At 31.2% G+C, this 16,471-nt stretch overlaps 2 long non-coding RNA genes across 2 annotated transcripts in view; both read right to left on the bottom strand.

The window, feature by feature from the left end:
* Positions 1-16,471, bottom strand: part of LOC143049423 (uncharacterized) — a 127,048-nt gene that overhangs the window by 82,137 nt on the left and 28,440 nt on the right. The window lies entirely within an intron of this gene.
* LOC143049421 (uncharacterized) lies at positions 12,325-15,079 on the bottom strand. Its single transcript, XR_012970231.1, has 3 exons — positions 14,887-15,079; positions 13,598-13,691; positions 12,325-12,876 (listed from the first exon to the last, which is right to left on the bottom strand). It is a non-coding gene; the product is annotated as an uncharacterized LOC143049421 (long non-coding RNA).

The following is a 16,471-nucleotide window of genomic DNA, read 5'->3' as shown; positions in this document are numbered from 1 at the left end:
TAAAAGAAGAAGAAATGCAATACAAGCATTTTGTTTTTGCCTTTAATGTTTTTGTCGTGTGCACGTAGTCATTTGTGGGATGAATTGAAAAGATAACGACATGATACAAATCCTCTAGTTTCGGTAGTATCCTTAATCAGACGTTTGCTTTAAGATATGATATGCAACCACTCATAAAAATGTGAGTTATTGGTTGACAGGACATCATCAATATTTCTGAAAGTGACATCAAACAGTTTTATAAGTCTTTTAAGTACCTTTCTTAATTTTCGTCTTTATCTTCAAAGTTGAATAATGATTTGTCATAGGAATTTCGCTGTTTGGTGTTGTCATTGTTGTCATTTTTGTTGAACGATTGTCCCCCAAGGTAGTGACTTGTATTTGGGTTGTCACTGCTCCCATTTTTGTTGAAGGATTGGCCTCAATAGTAGTGTCCTGATAAGTTTGGGTTGTTAATTCAGGAGGGAAACACCTTATTTGCAATTCTGTAAATTTCAAAGAATTAAAATATTTATTAAAACTAGTAATATGCAGTTTACAGCTTCATCTCAAAGACTAAAACAGTTCTTAAACTAGATTCCCATGATCATCAGGATAGTCTCATTTTGAAAATATAACCCTTGAAACGTATTTTTTAGAAGTCTTGACTTAAACATAAACAGAAACAATCAAATAAAACTGATAGTTATCAAACATGATCGACAAATTAACGTTAGGGTTAGGGTTAGGGTTAGGGTTAAACCCTAACCCTAACCCATTAACAGATCTACTGTTACTTTCAGAAAAAGAAATTATTGTCTCTGGCATATTTTATGTTTTTTTTAGTTATGAAAACTATTTAGATAAATACATGGTTGTGGTTTGACGTGAACCTCTTATACCCCGCATAACCTGTTTTTCAGTTGAATGAATATCTTTATGAATGTTTGTTTTTGGTTTCACAGATGACTACAGATGTGTTCCTACTGTTGTTACCTCGATCCCGATCTGGTTTTTTTGTTTGTTTAACAAATGTTACATACTAAATTAGTCTTTTTTGTAAAGACATGAGCTACACGACCGGTTCCATATGCAAAGGACGATCTGCCTACCCAGCCGGGATAACTGATATCATCTAGATGTTTGACTTTATTCGTATTTCTATATATGCTTGATTTGAAATTTTGTTGATTGCCTTGCTGTCGGTTTTTATAAGCCATTGTGCCATTTGATTAGGGACATTCCGTTTTACATTCCGTTTGGTATTTCTGTGATTTTACTTTCTACTGTTGCCTTTTTAATCAGGACTTACGGATGTATAGATAAAAAATGTATCCATTTTCATAGAAACCGAGATAGATAAAACAGGGTTTGTTAGAGCAAAATGTTCGTAAAAATAATTTTTTCATGTTAACAAACATGACCGAAATTGGCATTTGACCACTAATATGAGTTATTGCACTTGAAAGATGATATTGTCCATTTTTACAGAAACAATCATTGTGGACAAAGTAGTTATTGGCCTTGAGAGATGACCAAATGTCCAGTCATAATCACGATAATAATTAGGTTCAAGCAATTAAATTGTGTAATTGAGTTTAAACGATATAAGTTTATAGATGCGACAGACGCGTACTGGAAACTAGACGACTATTTACTTTTCAAATGCTTCACACATCAAAATATGTCTCCGTAGCCGGAAATGTTACCCTGCTACACGGTCGAATAATTTCAAGCCTTGAACTATTCAGAGAAAAAGCAAATACCAATTTCAAGCATTTAGTTTGACCTGAGCATGTTTTCACAAAACCAACAAGGAAACCTTCTGGATAATAATCGACTGTTGTCTATCACTTGTGGTAACATATATCCATATTGTATAATATCAAACGATTAAAAATTAACTTTGAAGCATGAAAGGTAAATACAAACAATTTATTTGATGGAAAAGTTGAGTTGAAATCGATAAGACTAAATCGGAAACCAATTTTAATCAACAGATGCGTACTTCTCTTCAGTGAGTTTTCATATGTTTGTATATTCAAAACTTTTAATTAACTTAGGTATCGATATATAATATTTCATTTACTTCTACTGCTTGGTTTTAAGACTCTTGTACCTCTCCCCCAGTTTTGCTTCAGCATTGGTTTTTTGGGATATATGAAGTCACGTCAGGTCTGAATAAGGACATAAAAAACGATACTTCGTATATAGTGGGCTTTGAATGGTATTAAACCATTGTAAATAATCGTTAAGAGACCTGTGGGTGCCTGTGGAAAGGCAAAATGTCCGCCTTTATCCCAAATTTCCCATGTTAATGGATGTTTCCCTTCATAATTCAGGTCGACTTACCTTGCAGAGCTTACTTATCGTATTAAACTCTAAATTATTCCCATCCTGAATATGCATTAAATATTTACTGCAACCAAATTTTTATTTGAATGAAATTTGGAGTACTTAATGAAATTGAAACCGACTAAAAGCTGTGGTGGTAGTTATTCAGGAATAGTTTTATATTCCATGGAGTTCAGTTCGAGAAATATTCTATCATAGATGATAAAAAACATTAAAGGTACACACACTATCAGTGGCTTTATATATTAGCATGGTACTAGGTTTTTATCTCTTGGAAATTTCCCTTTATTTATTATTCACATTATTAATTGAATGGTTATCACAATAACTACATACTTTGGGTGTCTACACAATGCTTTTGTGAATACGTTGCATCATCTTTTGGAGATACTGTTGTCTTCTTGTTGTATACAAAACAATAGTTTGACTCATAGTGAACAGCTTGACAAGCCTCTGTTTGCAGGCAGTATCTTTCACAGTCATCATATGATGTGTGTTGTGTACCTTGTGTTTCTATCCAATCACCATCTGTTCCTGCTGTATGATGTTGGGGGTCAATCATATCGCAAGAAAATATTGTTTGATCTGCAAAATCATATTTTACTTTTACGGCAAATAATATAAAGATTTCCATGATACACAATGCCATCTCGTTCAACTAAACAAAGTCATCATCATTGAAATAAAATGTTTGTTTATTGATTTGTGGATACGTATAGAGATAGTTCAACCAAAGAATTGGTCACTTACCGTGTTTGTGCGCCCGGTCTCATTTCTTTTGAGTTCATGCGATTTCCGCAGCTTTTCTTGTTAACCTTGGTATGTCCCTTTTTATCAATGTAAAGATTTAACATTTGTGTATGTTTGTTATGAACCAGGCAATCAGCTATCGTATGAATTGTTTGATGTTTTCTCATGTTAGGGCATTCAAACGTTTTCTATGTGGTATACGTTTTGTTCATTTTTAAAGACCGGCAACAACCTACAGTTACTTACATTGCCATCAGTTGATAGGTGTATCTTATGCAATCATCCAGCATTTGATTATTATACAAATGTTAAAAATTTCTCAAATCATATTGGGTTTTAAATGTCAGCCTATCGTTCCGGTTTTCGGTTACTGATACATGTATAGTGCTTTTTTCTCTTATATAATTTCAAAAACGAGCAAAATCATCAAACGTGCTTTTTGAGCCGACGGAGTAACTATCATCTATAAGAAGTTACATTTTGTATTCTGATTTTTTAACAGATCCATTCAAACCACAGGTGTATGGTGGAGTGTTCCAGTGATTTAATGATGATATGGTTCAAAGTCAATCAAAAAGTTGAAAATAGTCTTGGTATAGTTAGGCGATTGATATGGTTCAGTTTAGTGTCCAGAAACTTGTCAAAGGTTGAGTTTGACTGTCCCTTTGGTATCTTTCGTCCCTCTTTTGTAAGATTATAGCTGCATTATCGTAATATTAAGTTATATATTAATTTACTGAGAAAAAGAAATATTTAGTTTAAATTATGAAATAAATAACCAAGGTCAATCATTAGGTCGAGTGTACACGTTCTCCATTGATATATTTTATAATTTCATTTGAACTTTTAACATATTTGAAATGAAATCGTGAAATGCACACTTTCTTTTATTTAATATTTGTTTTAAATTCAGTAGCAATAAACATAGATAAAAGTACAGAGCATATACTAAAATATTTTCTTGATCATTGTATGTAAGATTGTGTTATTACTAGTATTTAGTTTAACTAATCAATTAAATGTTTATATTAAGTACAATATCTACCTACTGTGGGTGTCTACACAATGCTTCTGTGAATAAGTTGCATCATCTTTTCGTGAAACTGTTGTATTCTTGTAGTATACAAAACAATAGTTACTTTCATAATGAACAGCTACACAAGCTGCTTCTTGCAGGCAGTATCTTTCACATTCACTAAATGTTGTATGTTGGGTTCCATGTGTTTGTATCCAATCATCGTCTCTACCCACGAGGTTATCTCGCGCATGCATTTGACAAGGATTTGTTGATTGATCTGCAAAAGTAAGGTTTCAGTTACACAGCCAAAAAATACATTCACAATTGCCATCTCATGTGCACTTAACAAAACGTGCATAATGAAATTAATTCATGTTCTCACTATTTCGTTGTATTCGTAGATAGAAATTAATTCTTGATTAGGGTTATGTTTTTGGTAATATAAATTATTATATATTTTTCTTTTGATAAATACTAAACGTCTTATAATTTGAGAAGTTATTAAGTTTTTATTCTGTGTAATTCCAAAAATTACAAATTTGGATCTTCGGTATGTGGTGAATTAGATTTATATGAAATAAGTTGTACCTTTCTATAAAACATGTAAAAAAAAAATTTGTCAATTCACCTTCTGGTGCAGGAACTTAAAATTTACTTAAATAAGTCAAAAGGTGGAAAACAAAATTTAACTTTATTTATTTAACTAGAGCTTGATATTTGGCAATCAGACTAGGCAGTGATATAATTTGAAATTGGGTCTCCCCGTATGATGCCAGTTAAAACGGAGGAAGTAAACTTCAGTTTTTATGACTAATACATAACAAAGGTAACGTCTGCAAATGAAGATTATATGGTATGTCCAGGAACACTGTATGTTGTAAAATAGCAAGAGTTTTGAAATGTTCTGTCAAAAATATGTTTAACTTTAAGGTTTTTAAAATAAGGCAAGATATAAAGATGCTGATTTTTACAAAACGCTCACTGCATTGTTATCACAGTGATTAACATTATAAAGAACAATTTTAAACAGGAGAAGTGAATATCCTACGATACATTTGATAGTTCCGATGCCTAAGAGGTCTTTTTGTTTTGCCATTAGAACAATATATTATCTGTGTTTCTAGTAAAACAAAAGGAAACGCTTTTATTTTTACCCACAGTTTTTGTTTGTTACCCAGATTTGTTTCCGCTTAATCGAGTTATGTCTGCTGAACAATGGCTTACTACTATTGCCATATTTTTTCATTAACGATTGAATGATGTACGCCATTACGATTTATAAATATCAAAACTTATGTACCATATTGAGTTTAACAATTGGTACTAAATTCATATATTAATAAACAAGTACTTACTTCTGAATATTTGCATACAGTATCTCCTGGTGAAGATACCGCCAATGGTTCTCGTTTTGAATCTCAGTTTATTGCCATCCAAACTGAAAGACCTTATATCAGTCCCTCTGGTACATTCAATCGGAAGAAGCGATCGAGTAGTATTCGATGTATCTACATAATCAACTTCGACTGCAAGTCCACAATTTTGTTGTTCCGGGCCAGCACTTCTTTGACCTTCGTATTTAGACATGAATATGGTATAATTTGTCGCATTATTTTGAAGACTTACATGACATACACAGTTGTTTTGTTGTTTAGTTATACGTAATAATACGCTGTCAACAGTGTTACTTCCATTAAAGTTTTCTTCGGTTGCATAATCGTCTGAACACATGTCTGCAACTAAGTGTAAAGCTAATATAAATGCATACTAAAATGAGATAAGTATTTCCTTTCTTTACCCGCTGATATATTTATTAAAATGTATTTTCATGTTTTTACTTGAAGATCGATTATGATCGTGCATTTGTTACAATAATATTTTAACATGACTGAAATCGTTGATTTATGCCTTGACAATGATAATAAAAAAAAAAACCTTGGAAGATTGTTTTCCTCCATTTTGTTATATTTTGCTCAAAACCCTAACAGATAAAAAACCCAATAGACGAAATAGCAGTTAAAGATGTTTCGGACAAAAGGTCTACGAATAGGTCGACATGGCTGAATTGATAACCGAGGTTATTTCTCCGAATGATGATATTAATGTTTTATATGCATATTAGTTAAACAAACGTTTGAGAAAATCTTTGACGTAAAGCGATTAGCAAAATAACATCCACATGTAAGACAAAATGACCCTCACGTCCGACTCCTACTTTGATTAATTGCCCTTAAATGTCGTTTTCACTCATTTTGTCAATTCGAAATGTTATAAATAGGTATAAACTGAATTTTGTAGATTTTTTATCAATTCAAGATGTACAAAAATATCAGTAAAGTATATATAAAATAAGTAAAACACGATTGCAATAAAGACAAGAACAAATATCAAAATGGCATAATGTTACCAGATTAGTAATAAGGGCCTTATAAAATGTGGGGGAGGTAACCTTAGTCTCTCCGACTGGATTCACATTCATCAGTGTTCACGGCGTTACCACAATTGGAATGAAAGTTGATATATTTCAATTTTAAATTTTCCTCACTGCCTGTTTTAGAAGCAATCTAATGAAGTAAGTTAGGCTAAAACTTGTCAATATTTCAAGTCTATTCTATTAGAATGTCATTTCTTTTCGAATTGCTTTACATTATATCAGTTTTATTTTTTTATATATATGTCAATGACAAAAGGACAATCAACTTATAGCTTATTTAATGTTATTACATGTACCTATATGACCCAGTTCATTTGGACAAGGGTCTTCTGGGTCTGATGCATACATTACTACAAAATATAAAAGTGTAAAAGATTCATTACTACAAAATGTCTTCAACGGTAAGCTAAAATATACAATCATTACTTGTCTAAATCGATTCGTTTTAGTTCATACTTTTTGTCACTCATTTGTCTAGCATACTTAACATACTTAACATATCAAGCGCTAGCAGACAGTTGAAACAGTTTCATATCATCGCAATCGATTTCAGTGTTAGTGTTTTTCAGAAAATCGGCTAGATTAAAAAAAGAGAATTAAGCTTTCTATATGTAATTGAAGACCATTTTATGGAAACATTTTATACAGGGGTGCTAAGGAATTGTAAGAAGATCTAGCTCCACTGTAGTGATTGGATCTGCTGCTCATTGAACTAAGTAATTTGACAGCTGACCCTCAGGTTTAAGTTGTAGAAAATTGTGTTCAAAATGTTCACAAAACGTTGAATTTTAAGTGAGAGGAATGTTTCCATATAGCAGAGCTTGAAATATGATGAAGTTTTCATTCTTTTTTAGAAGCTTTATTTTTACAATTCCACATATAAATGAAGAAAATGTCATCGTATATGACCCTTTTATAATTTTACGTCAATAAAATGAAAATTTGTGATTTAAAATATTTCAATTTATAAAAACAGTCATCAAAGGTACCAAGATTATAATTTAGTACACCAGACGCGCGTTTCGTCTACATAAGTCTCATCAGTGACGCTCATATCAAAATATTTATAAAGACAAACAAGTAAAAAGTTGAAGAGCATTGATGATCCAAAATTTTAAAAAGGTGTGCCAAATACGGCTACGGTAACATCTGTCCATTGAAAACGGGAGATTTGACGATAACAAGAACAAAGTAAAATTATAACAAAATTACTTTATTCCAAGGAAATTTCAAAATGGAAAGTCCTCATGCACATTTTCCGCCAATTTCATATGCTTTCTTTTCTTTTCAAGTTTACATTTATTTTGACAAAATGATCAATTAGAATTTCAAAAAATAAAAGAGATATAAATGCATTTTTTTATATTTTTTTTTCAATTTAATTCAACAAGCTAAAGGTGTTTGTAATTTTTTACCAAAATCTGTGATATTGTATATTTGAAGTACCTTGACCTTAATACACACCTACAGTATAGTAGATATGCACGATTAGTGACATAAATATAATTTCCTCAGCTAAATATAAATAAAAGAATCAAATTACTGACATTTTTTGTTTGTTTCATACTCTATGTACACAAACCTTTAAAACAACTACACAATGTTTATATTATTATACTCAGCAGAAATATATATTTAAAACTTAAACTTTTGATATAACCAGAAAAACATGACATAAAAATGGTAAAAATAGTTTCTAAACAATATCATTAAAAGAAGGTGCAAATTTTGGAACTAAAACTTTAATTAAGAAATAACATTTACTAAATCATCATCATACCTTTTAAAACAGTAAGTACATGCAACATGAGGATAACCGATGTAAAGAAAGGAATCTTGAACTCCATTGTTCATTACTTATAATCTTCTCCATATGATTGAGGAAGTAACCTCAGGAATCAATCAAAAGTCAAGCAATTCTTTGGCCGCGCTTAACATACTTTATTCATGAAGTGACAATAGATAAATTATACTTTCAGTTCATAACATTTCCGCAATTTTGTCATTTGAAAGGTTAAAAAAAATCCACTTTTCACAAACAATTCAATTGCAACATTGACTTTATTTTACCATTAAAGTACACCTACCAAAGAAAGCGAACTCAAAATAATAAATGTTTAGTTTTACAACTTATTACAAATAATTTTGACATTTATTTAATTCATCTTTTACTTTATTCAGTAACATATTATGAAATTAGATTTGATAGATTTTAAAGACATTAAAAGGATCTTCGCTCTCATAAATTGAAAAACAAACTGACAATGTCATGTGAAAAAAGAAAATCACAAACAACAGCACACAAAACACAACAAAGAATAGTACTCGTGTTTTCCAAGATGTACCTTAACAATAAACGCGCAAACAAGAAACCATGTTATCCAATGGTGTATCAATAATTTCACATCTGGAGAACTTTATAACTTAATAAATAACCAAATAATTTATGTTATTGTTCTAGAGAAGTTGGAACCTAGTTGTTAATTGTATCAACGGGGCGATTAGAAAATATGTGTTCAATGGTGCCAGTGTCGTAATACTCGACTGTTAATACCAAGTGAAATAGCAGTTCACCAATGAGCAATTGTATCTTTTTGACTTAGTATAACGGGTGATATTTGTTTTGAATAATCTCATCATAGTTATTAAAAGACTTCTTTTGTCATCAATAAAGGCAACAGTAGTATACCGCTGTTCAAAACTCATAAATCCATGGACAAAAAACAAAATCGGGATAAAAAACTAAAACAGAGTGAAACACATTAAATATAAGAGGAGAACAACGACACAACATAAAATGTAACACACACACACACAGAAATGGACTAAGCATAGACAAAATCCTATGAGAATAACAAATATTACATCAAAACCAAATACATGAATTTGGGATAGATAAGTACCGTGACACGTCTTATAGTAATGTGAATATGAATAAGCCTTGAGTTGAAGGTGTAAACAAATCACATTGCAATAGTATGAATGACATGGCTTCTTCATAATAAAATCAACTATCAGATTATTACATGTCATTTTTCATATCGCATGTATTATCAGCCCTAGGTTCACTATCAGCCCGAGAGCCGCATGGCTGGAGTGCTGATATTAACCAAGGACTGATAATACATGCGACATGAAAAATGACATGTTATGATCTTTTTAACATATGATTTAACAATCAAGAAAAGTAAAAGATTAATGTATAAATGGTCCTTTTATGTGGTTCTCAAATAGAGATTCAAAGAGTGAAAAGTTCACGGACGTTGCATCCCAAAGGTAGTTCATTCAATTTGTCTCAACTGAGAAGAAAAACAGCAGTAATACATATTTTAATATGGAAGATAAAAAAAAATCAACAATATCATAATGAACACTGTTTGAAAAAGTCAACATTTTTAAAGTAACTTTCTAAATTATGTTAGAAACTTAAAAATGCATTTATTTTATCATTTGTTTATTTGATGTGGGTTTTTTTCTTTATTTTACAAAATATACTTTCCAGTATCCAAATACCCTACCTTTTAATGTGTTTCACTGAAACTTACCATTGAGGTGTTTTTTCCGGAACTGCCGAGTATCATCGGAATGCCATGCAATAACATTACGGAAAGGCATGTGATAAAAGTCGTAGCATGTGATAAACTTCTCATATCAGCCCGCTAAGCATCAATTCGAAAAATATGAAATCTACGTAAATTTAATGCTATGATCATACGGTAAAAATCATATGTTATTTAGTCTAAGTATATAATAAAACAATTTATCAAATATATTATGGAATCAAAATCAATAAACTAATACTATAATTTTGAAATGGTAACTGGGCCGCCCTGTGTGTGTTGATTGTGATGCGTGTTAAAATGACACTATTGTTTACTCGCGTAGTGGTATTAACCATATGTGGATTCTTAAAAATTCTAAAGAACTTCTAGACAATTTTAAATCTCGGTCTTTTTCTGAAATTAGTTCTATCAAAACGTTTGATTTTTCAACCCTGTATACCACCATTCCCAATGTGAAATTGAAAAATCGCCTTTAAGAAATAATCCACAATGCCTTCCAACATAAAAATAGTAGCATACGCTATAAATTTATTACTTTGGGATTTCATAAGGCATATTTCGTTAATAGTGACAAACAAAAAGGTAAAACATGCTACACAGAAGAACAGAAGAAACTGTGCACCTCAGCTTGCCGACCTTCTCTTATTTTCTTATGATTCGGAGTTCCTCCAGACAGTTGTCAAAAACAAGAAGATCAAAGAAGACAGATTATTTAATTTCACTTTCAGATATATTGTTGATGTTCTTTCCATAAACAATCCGAACTTTTCTGATTGGGTTCCATTAATATATCCCCCAGAACTAGAGATTAAAGAAACAACAGACACGGCTTCCTCCGCCTCATTTTTAGACTTATATCTCGAATTCGACTTCCACAGTCATCTCAGTACCAGAATCTATGACAAACGAGACGATTTTAATTTTGAAATTATAAATTTCCCCCACCTTAGTAGCAATATACCAACTTCACCTGCATATGGGATATATATTTCCCAACTTATTCGATATTCAAGAGCTTGCAGCTCCTACTCAGACTTTGTAAAACGTCATCAGTGTCTGAGTAGAAAGTTGATGAACCAGTGGTATGTCAAAGAACGTCTCGTCCTTTTTCTAAAAAAGTTCATCGTAAGGTACCAAGACCTTGTTGATAAATATTCGATGGTCTTGATGTATAGATTCTGCGTAGTGATGTTGTGTATCATCTTAATAACGTGTTTCATAGTTTTTACATTTGTCTTTGTTCTATTTTAAATATTATTTTTACTGTTGAATGGTTTTATGTGATATCCGTTTGACGTGGCTTGGTACTTATACATCTGGTCAATGTGTTTGTATTGTCTTTCATTTTTTGGTGGCGTGCTTTTTATATGCGACTTTTTGTATTTCTTTGGTTCTTATAACGTGAATCTGTACTTTAAAAGACCCCGTCAGTATGATAATGTTCCAGTTTATGTTATTATGATATATTTCTATTATGAATTTCAAAATACGTTGAACCATAAATGTCAAAATCATTCAATCGCGTATTGAAATTAACTATTTGTGGATTCTCATAAATTCTATATATGACTTTTGGACTATTTTCAATCTCGGTCTATTTCTGAAATGTATTCTTACATACTTTTGAATGTTTAACCCTATATGCTAACATTGCCTATGTAAATTTTAAAATTGTTTGTATGCACATTGAACGACAAATTTATGTGACGTATAAAAAATCTGAAGTCAGACACACAAATCAATGAGCGTGTTTGTAGATAGATGTTTTTGTGTTCTGTTAAATTGTTCCTGTTAAAATTGTTATTCGATGATGACTGATGTACCCATATTTTGACTATGTTATTTATTGTGTCTGTTAAGTTCATGCATCAATGTAAATATAACGGAATTTGATGAGACTGTCATCAAAGTGAGAGGGTAAGCGCTATAGAACCAGGTTTAATCCACCATTTTCTACATATGAAAATGTCTGTACCAAGTCAGGAATAAGACAGTTCTTGTCCATTCGTTTTTGATGCCTTTTGTTATTTGATTTTGCCATGTGATTATGGACTTTCCGAATTGATTTTCCTCTAAGTTCAGTATTTTTGTGATTTTACTTTTTGATAGGAATAAGTATGTATACGGAGTTTCATCGCTTCTTTCAAGAGCCATTGATGGCATTGGACTGGGATTTGTTTTGCTCTTTGGTCGGATTGTTTGTTGTCGACTTGAAATATTGTCCGTTTACTTTCTCTTTTTTATTGCAACTTCTTCTAAAACGCAGAAATTACCGGTATACACGAACTCCACACAAACATTTTTGATACACAATTGAGTTTACTTTTCCTATTGTTGATTTTGCTTTTTTGTACAGTGATGTTTCTTTTACACCATTTATAGTTATTTAAATATCCGAATTCGTCCTCGATGCTGGTATCTTTAGTAACGTTTTGAATTTCTATGAACAAAGTTTGTGTATTGCTCGTAAACTATTATAAAGTCAATTCTGTTTGACAAATTCGATAAAGTAGTTAAGCATTGTGTTTCTTTTAAAGTCCAATGTTACGTTATTTATAAATAAATGACCCGATATATGTGATAATTAAAGTTTTATATGATCACGATGTAAACACGATAATGCACGGATTCATGTTCTCGCATTGACTGTCTCATACTGTTCATTCACAACTTGAGTATTGATAGCGCTGTAGTCAGAATCATCCCTCGCTACACTAAGGTCGACATAATTAACGCTAGATGCCAATGGACTTTTACTTTTCTGTGTAAGCAACTGTCTGAAAATATGTTAAATCAGATTAGATTACTACAACTGTTTGATTGTACTAAATTGTATTTTTGTTTTTATTAATTCATTATATATTTTAACATGCTTACCGTTTTACACTATCATTACTTATTGAAATGTTTTAAACTGCATCTTTTTTATTCCACAATCTTGTAAAAGTAAAAAAACTCAGAGGAAAAATTTATACGGAAAGCAAATGGCAAAATCAAAAGTTCAAATGATAGGAACATCATTGTGTCCTTTGATTTTTTTCTTTTGTAATAATGGCAGATTTAGATAGGCATTATAAAATTCATTCGGTTGTAAAACTAGGACCAATTAAAAGCTTTCATAATCTAAAAACAGAAGTTGAATAGTTTACCACATTTCCTTTTAATATTCTAGACTTAAAATAGTCATAGACAGAAAATTTTATTAGTTCTACATTAAACCTGACACATGCTAAGAGAATAAGGAAACGCAAAATGTAAGGAGATGCCGAATGAAATTAAAACATAATTAGCTACTAGTATACAAAACAGATAATGGCAGAAAATAAAATAAAAAAAGAAGTAAAAGAAAAACCGTTGCATAGACACGCGAGCCCTACCTAGCCCAAAAACCCCCAATCTTAATTTGCCACATAGAATTTTCTTTCAACGGGTGTATAATCGACAGAAACTGCTATATAAAGACATGCTACATTTCTGATTAAATATATCGTAAAGTACCTTTTGTAAAATAAAGTTGTCCCAGCAAAGATGACAGCAACGGTACAACCAATAATAGCAATAATTAATGCCACCAAAAATGAAGGATGTGTATCTGAAATGATTGTTTATTAGAAAAAGCGACTGTCTAGTTCTAACAAACCAAATATCATACGACTCATTGTTCAAAGGTTTTTCCTTTATATTGATTGGATTGCAACCCAACCGCCAGATGACAATGAAAGTAAAGCTGGTCAAGAACTTTAAGACTTGTACTTTAATTTGGTCACCTTGACAGCGTTCATTTCAAAAGTTGTATCTATATATGATCTAAAATAAAATTGGGATTTTTTAAAATTAACAGATATTTAAAAATTACCATTCACAAATTGTTCAAGAAATTAGCATATGATATTGAGTCATGGACTTTAAACATAGATCAAGTTCGATTTTGAATGTCAACAGTAACTTATTTTTCTACCAGACAGATTCTCTGGATACATTGCGTAACACTATACGGTTTCTGTCAGATTTAATTGCTCATGATAAAAAATAAATAATTGCTCAATAGACAACTGTATTGTTAATTTCAATCCTAATAGAAAATATTATCTGCATGGATTGTCTTACGTAAATGCATGTTAACCATACAACACAAATAATTGTATTTACCTGCGTACATATACGTTATTTTATTTGGCGGCATTTTCTTCAAGATTATGTTTGTATCTCTGATATTGTTCTACATCTCAACCCCTTTTTTTATTTAATTTTGAATTTATATTGTGTTATGTCATTTGATATTATTTATAATGTGTCTTTCTATGCTGTAATTTTACATTATTGTTTCATGTTATGATAAAGGTTGGGGCATGTTAAAACGTTTAAACCCGCTACATTTGTTTGCAAATGTTCTTAGTCAGGAACCCTTGTACAGTGGTTGTCGTTTGTTGATGTGGTTAATAAGTGTTTTTCGTTTTTTTACATAGATTAAGCCGTTAGTTTTCCTGTTTGAATGGTTTTACACTAGTTACTTGTGGTGCCATCTATAACTTGCTGTTCCGAGTGAGCCGAGGGTCCGTGTCAAAGACTGTACTTTGACCGATTAAGGTCTACTTTTACAGATTGTGTAGCAGAATTGTCTTATTATCATATATCATCTTCTTAAATATATGTAAGCATTATGAATGAATATCTTGTACGCTTTCTAACCTGTATAAAATACAAAGAACGTTTTCCTAAATTCTATATCACCTTAAAAGTAAAAGAAAGTTTAAACATTTTTAAAAGTTATCCAGTATCATGTTTACCTTTGATATATTCTTTATCTCTTTCAATAGTTGACTGAGTGGTGGAAACTGTCAATTGGTTATCGCTGGTTGGTTTTGTTAGTGTTTTTAATTTTGTTGTAACAGTGTCCTCTGTAGTAGATACCTGGTTTGATTGCAATGTTGATTCTGGAGGGTAACATCTTATTTCCAATTCTTCAATTATAAAATTATTAAATACTGATTACAGATAAATATATAATAGTACATCTTGGTAGTAAAAAAATATGCATACAGAATTTCTTATTCTGTTTCATGCTAGTTGCATAAAACATAATTAAACAATCTAAATATCATTCAGACGTCAAATTATGCCATTAAAGGACCATTGACTCCAGCCTGAGAAAAAAAATGATATTTAAATAACATTTTTGGAGCAGTTACGTATCACCAATGCTTTGTCTGATATAATAGTATAAAAAAGATATTCTGGAGTCATTTGGTGAAATACCTTGAAATATCTAAAATTGATTTTCTATAGATAAGGTAACAATAGTATATCCATAGGGGAAAAAAAGTCGGGTTTCAAACAGAAACCGAGTGAAACACATCGACCAAAAGAAGGGAAAAAAACACAACAACAGAAACACTGAAGTGCAACAAAACAAACGCCAACATACATTGAAACGGACTAGTTGATATCAATTGTCATATTCCTGAATTGGTACGGTAAATTTGAAGAACAAATGGTGTTTAAGGTAGCACAATACAAAGATTTTTCATCCCCAATCAGATATCTTTGAACTGATGTAATTCCACTCATCCTTCTTTAAATTTTATAAATGAGGTACCAAATGAAAGAAGAAAGATTAATCTTTCAAATTGTGATAATTTCATAATGACATAATTATTACATAATTAATTGTTATGTAATTAGTTGCTATATCGTGATGTCCATACTTGAATGAATTTAGCTTCTTTTATAGATTCTTGCACAACACAGTTTGACCTCCAAAACTGTGTCTCAGATTTTACCTATTGTATTTCATTCTCTCATAAATCTTCAATGAAGTTTGCAACATCAATTCATAAGAGATCACTAAATTCAATTGGGTATAAAATTTGTTCTTTTGATGTTTTTGGAAATCTGAGACACAGTTTTGGAGGTCAAGCTGTGTTGTACAAGAATTTATAAAATATTTTGGGATGCTATGAAGAACAAAGGCGCTAAATTCATTCAAGTGTGGACATCACAATATAGCAGCTAATTACATAATAATAGATTATGTAATATATTATGTCATAATGAAATTATCACAATTTGAAGGATTAATCTTTCTTCTTTCTTTTGGTACCTCATTTATAAAATATAAAGAAGGATGAAATGAATTACATCAGTTTAAAGTTGTCTGATTGGGAGTAAAATAATCTTTGTATTGTGCTACCTTAAATGTAGTTCTATATATAGACAGGTTTTACATTGGATATGTATGCAATGAGGCTTTCCAGAAAGTATTGTTTCCAATGTCATAATAATTAACTCATTTAAAATCATCAGTGCTGCCTTTTTATGCCCCACCTACGATAGTAGAGGGGCATTATGTGTTCTTGTCTGTGCGTCCGTCCG

This window comes from Mytilus galloprovincialis, chromosome 10 (genome assembly GCF_965363235.1).
Source record: "Mytilus galloprovincialis chromosome 10, xbMytGall1.hap1.1, whole genome shotgun sequence".
Taxonomy (NCBI): Eukaryota; Metazoa; Mollusca; class Bivalvia; order Mytilida; family Mytilidae; genus Mytilus; species Mytilus galloprovincialis.
The sequence above is the reverse complement of the archived record's forward strand: the minus strand, read 5'-3'. Positions and strand labels throughout refer to the sequence as shown.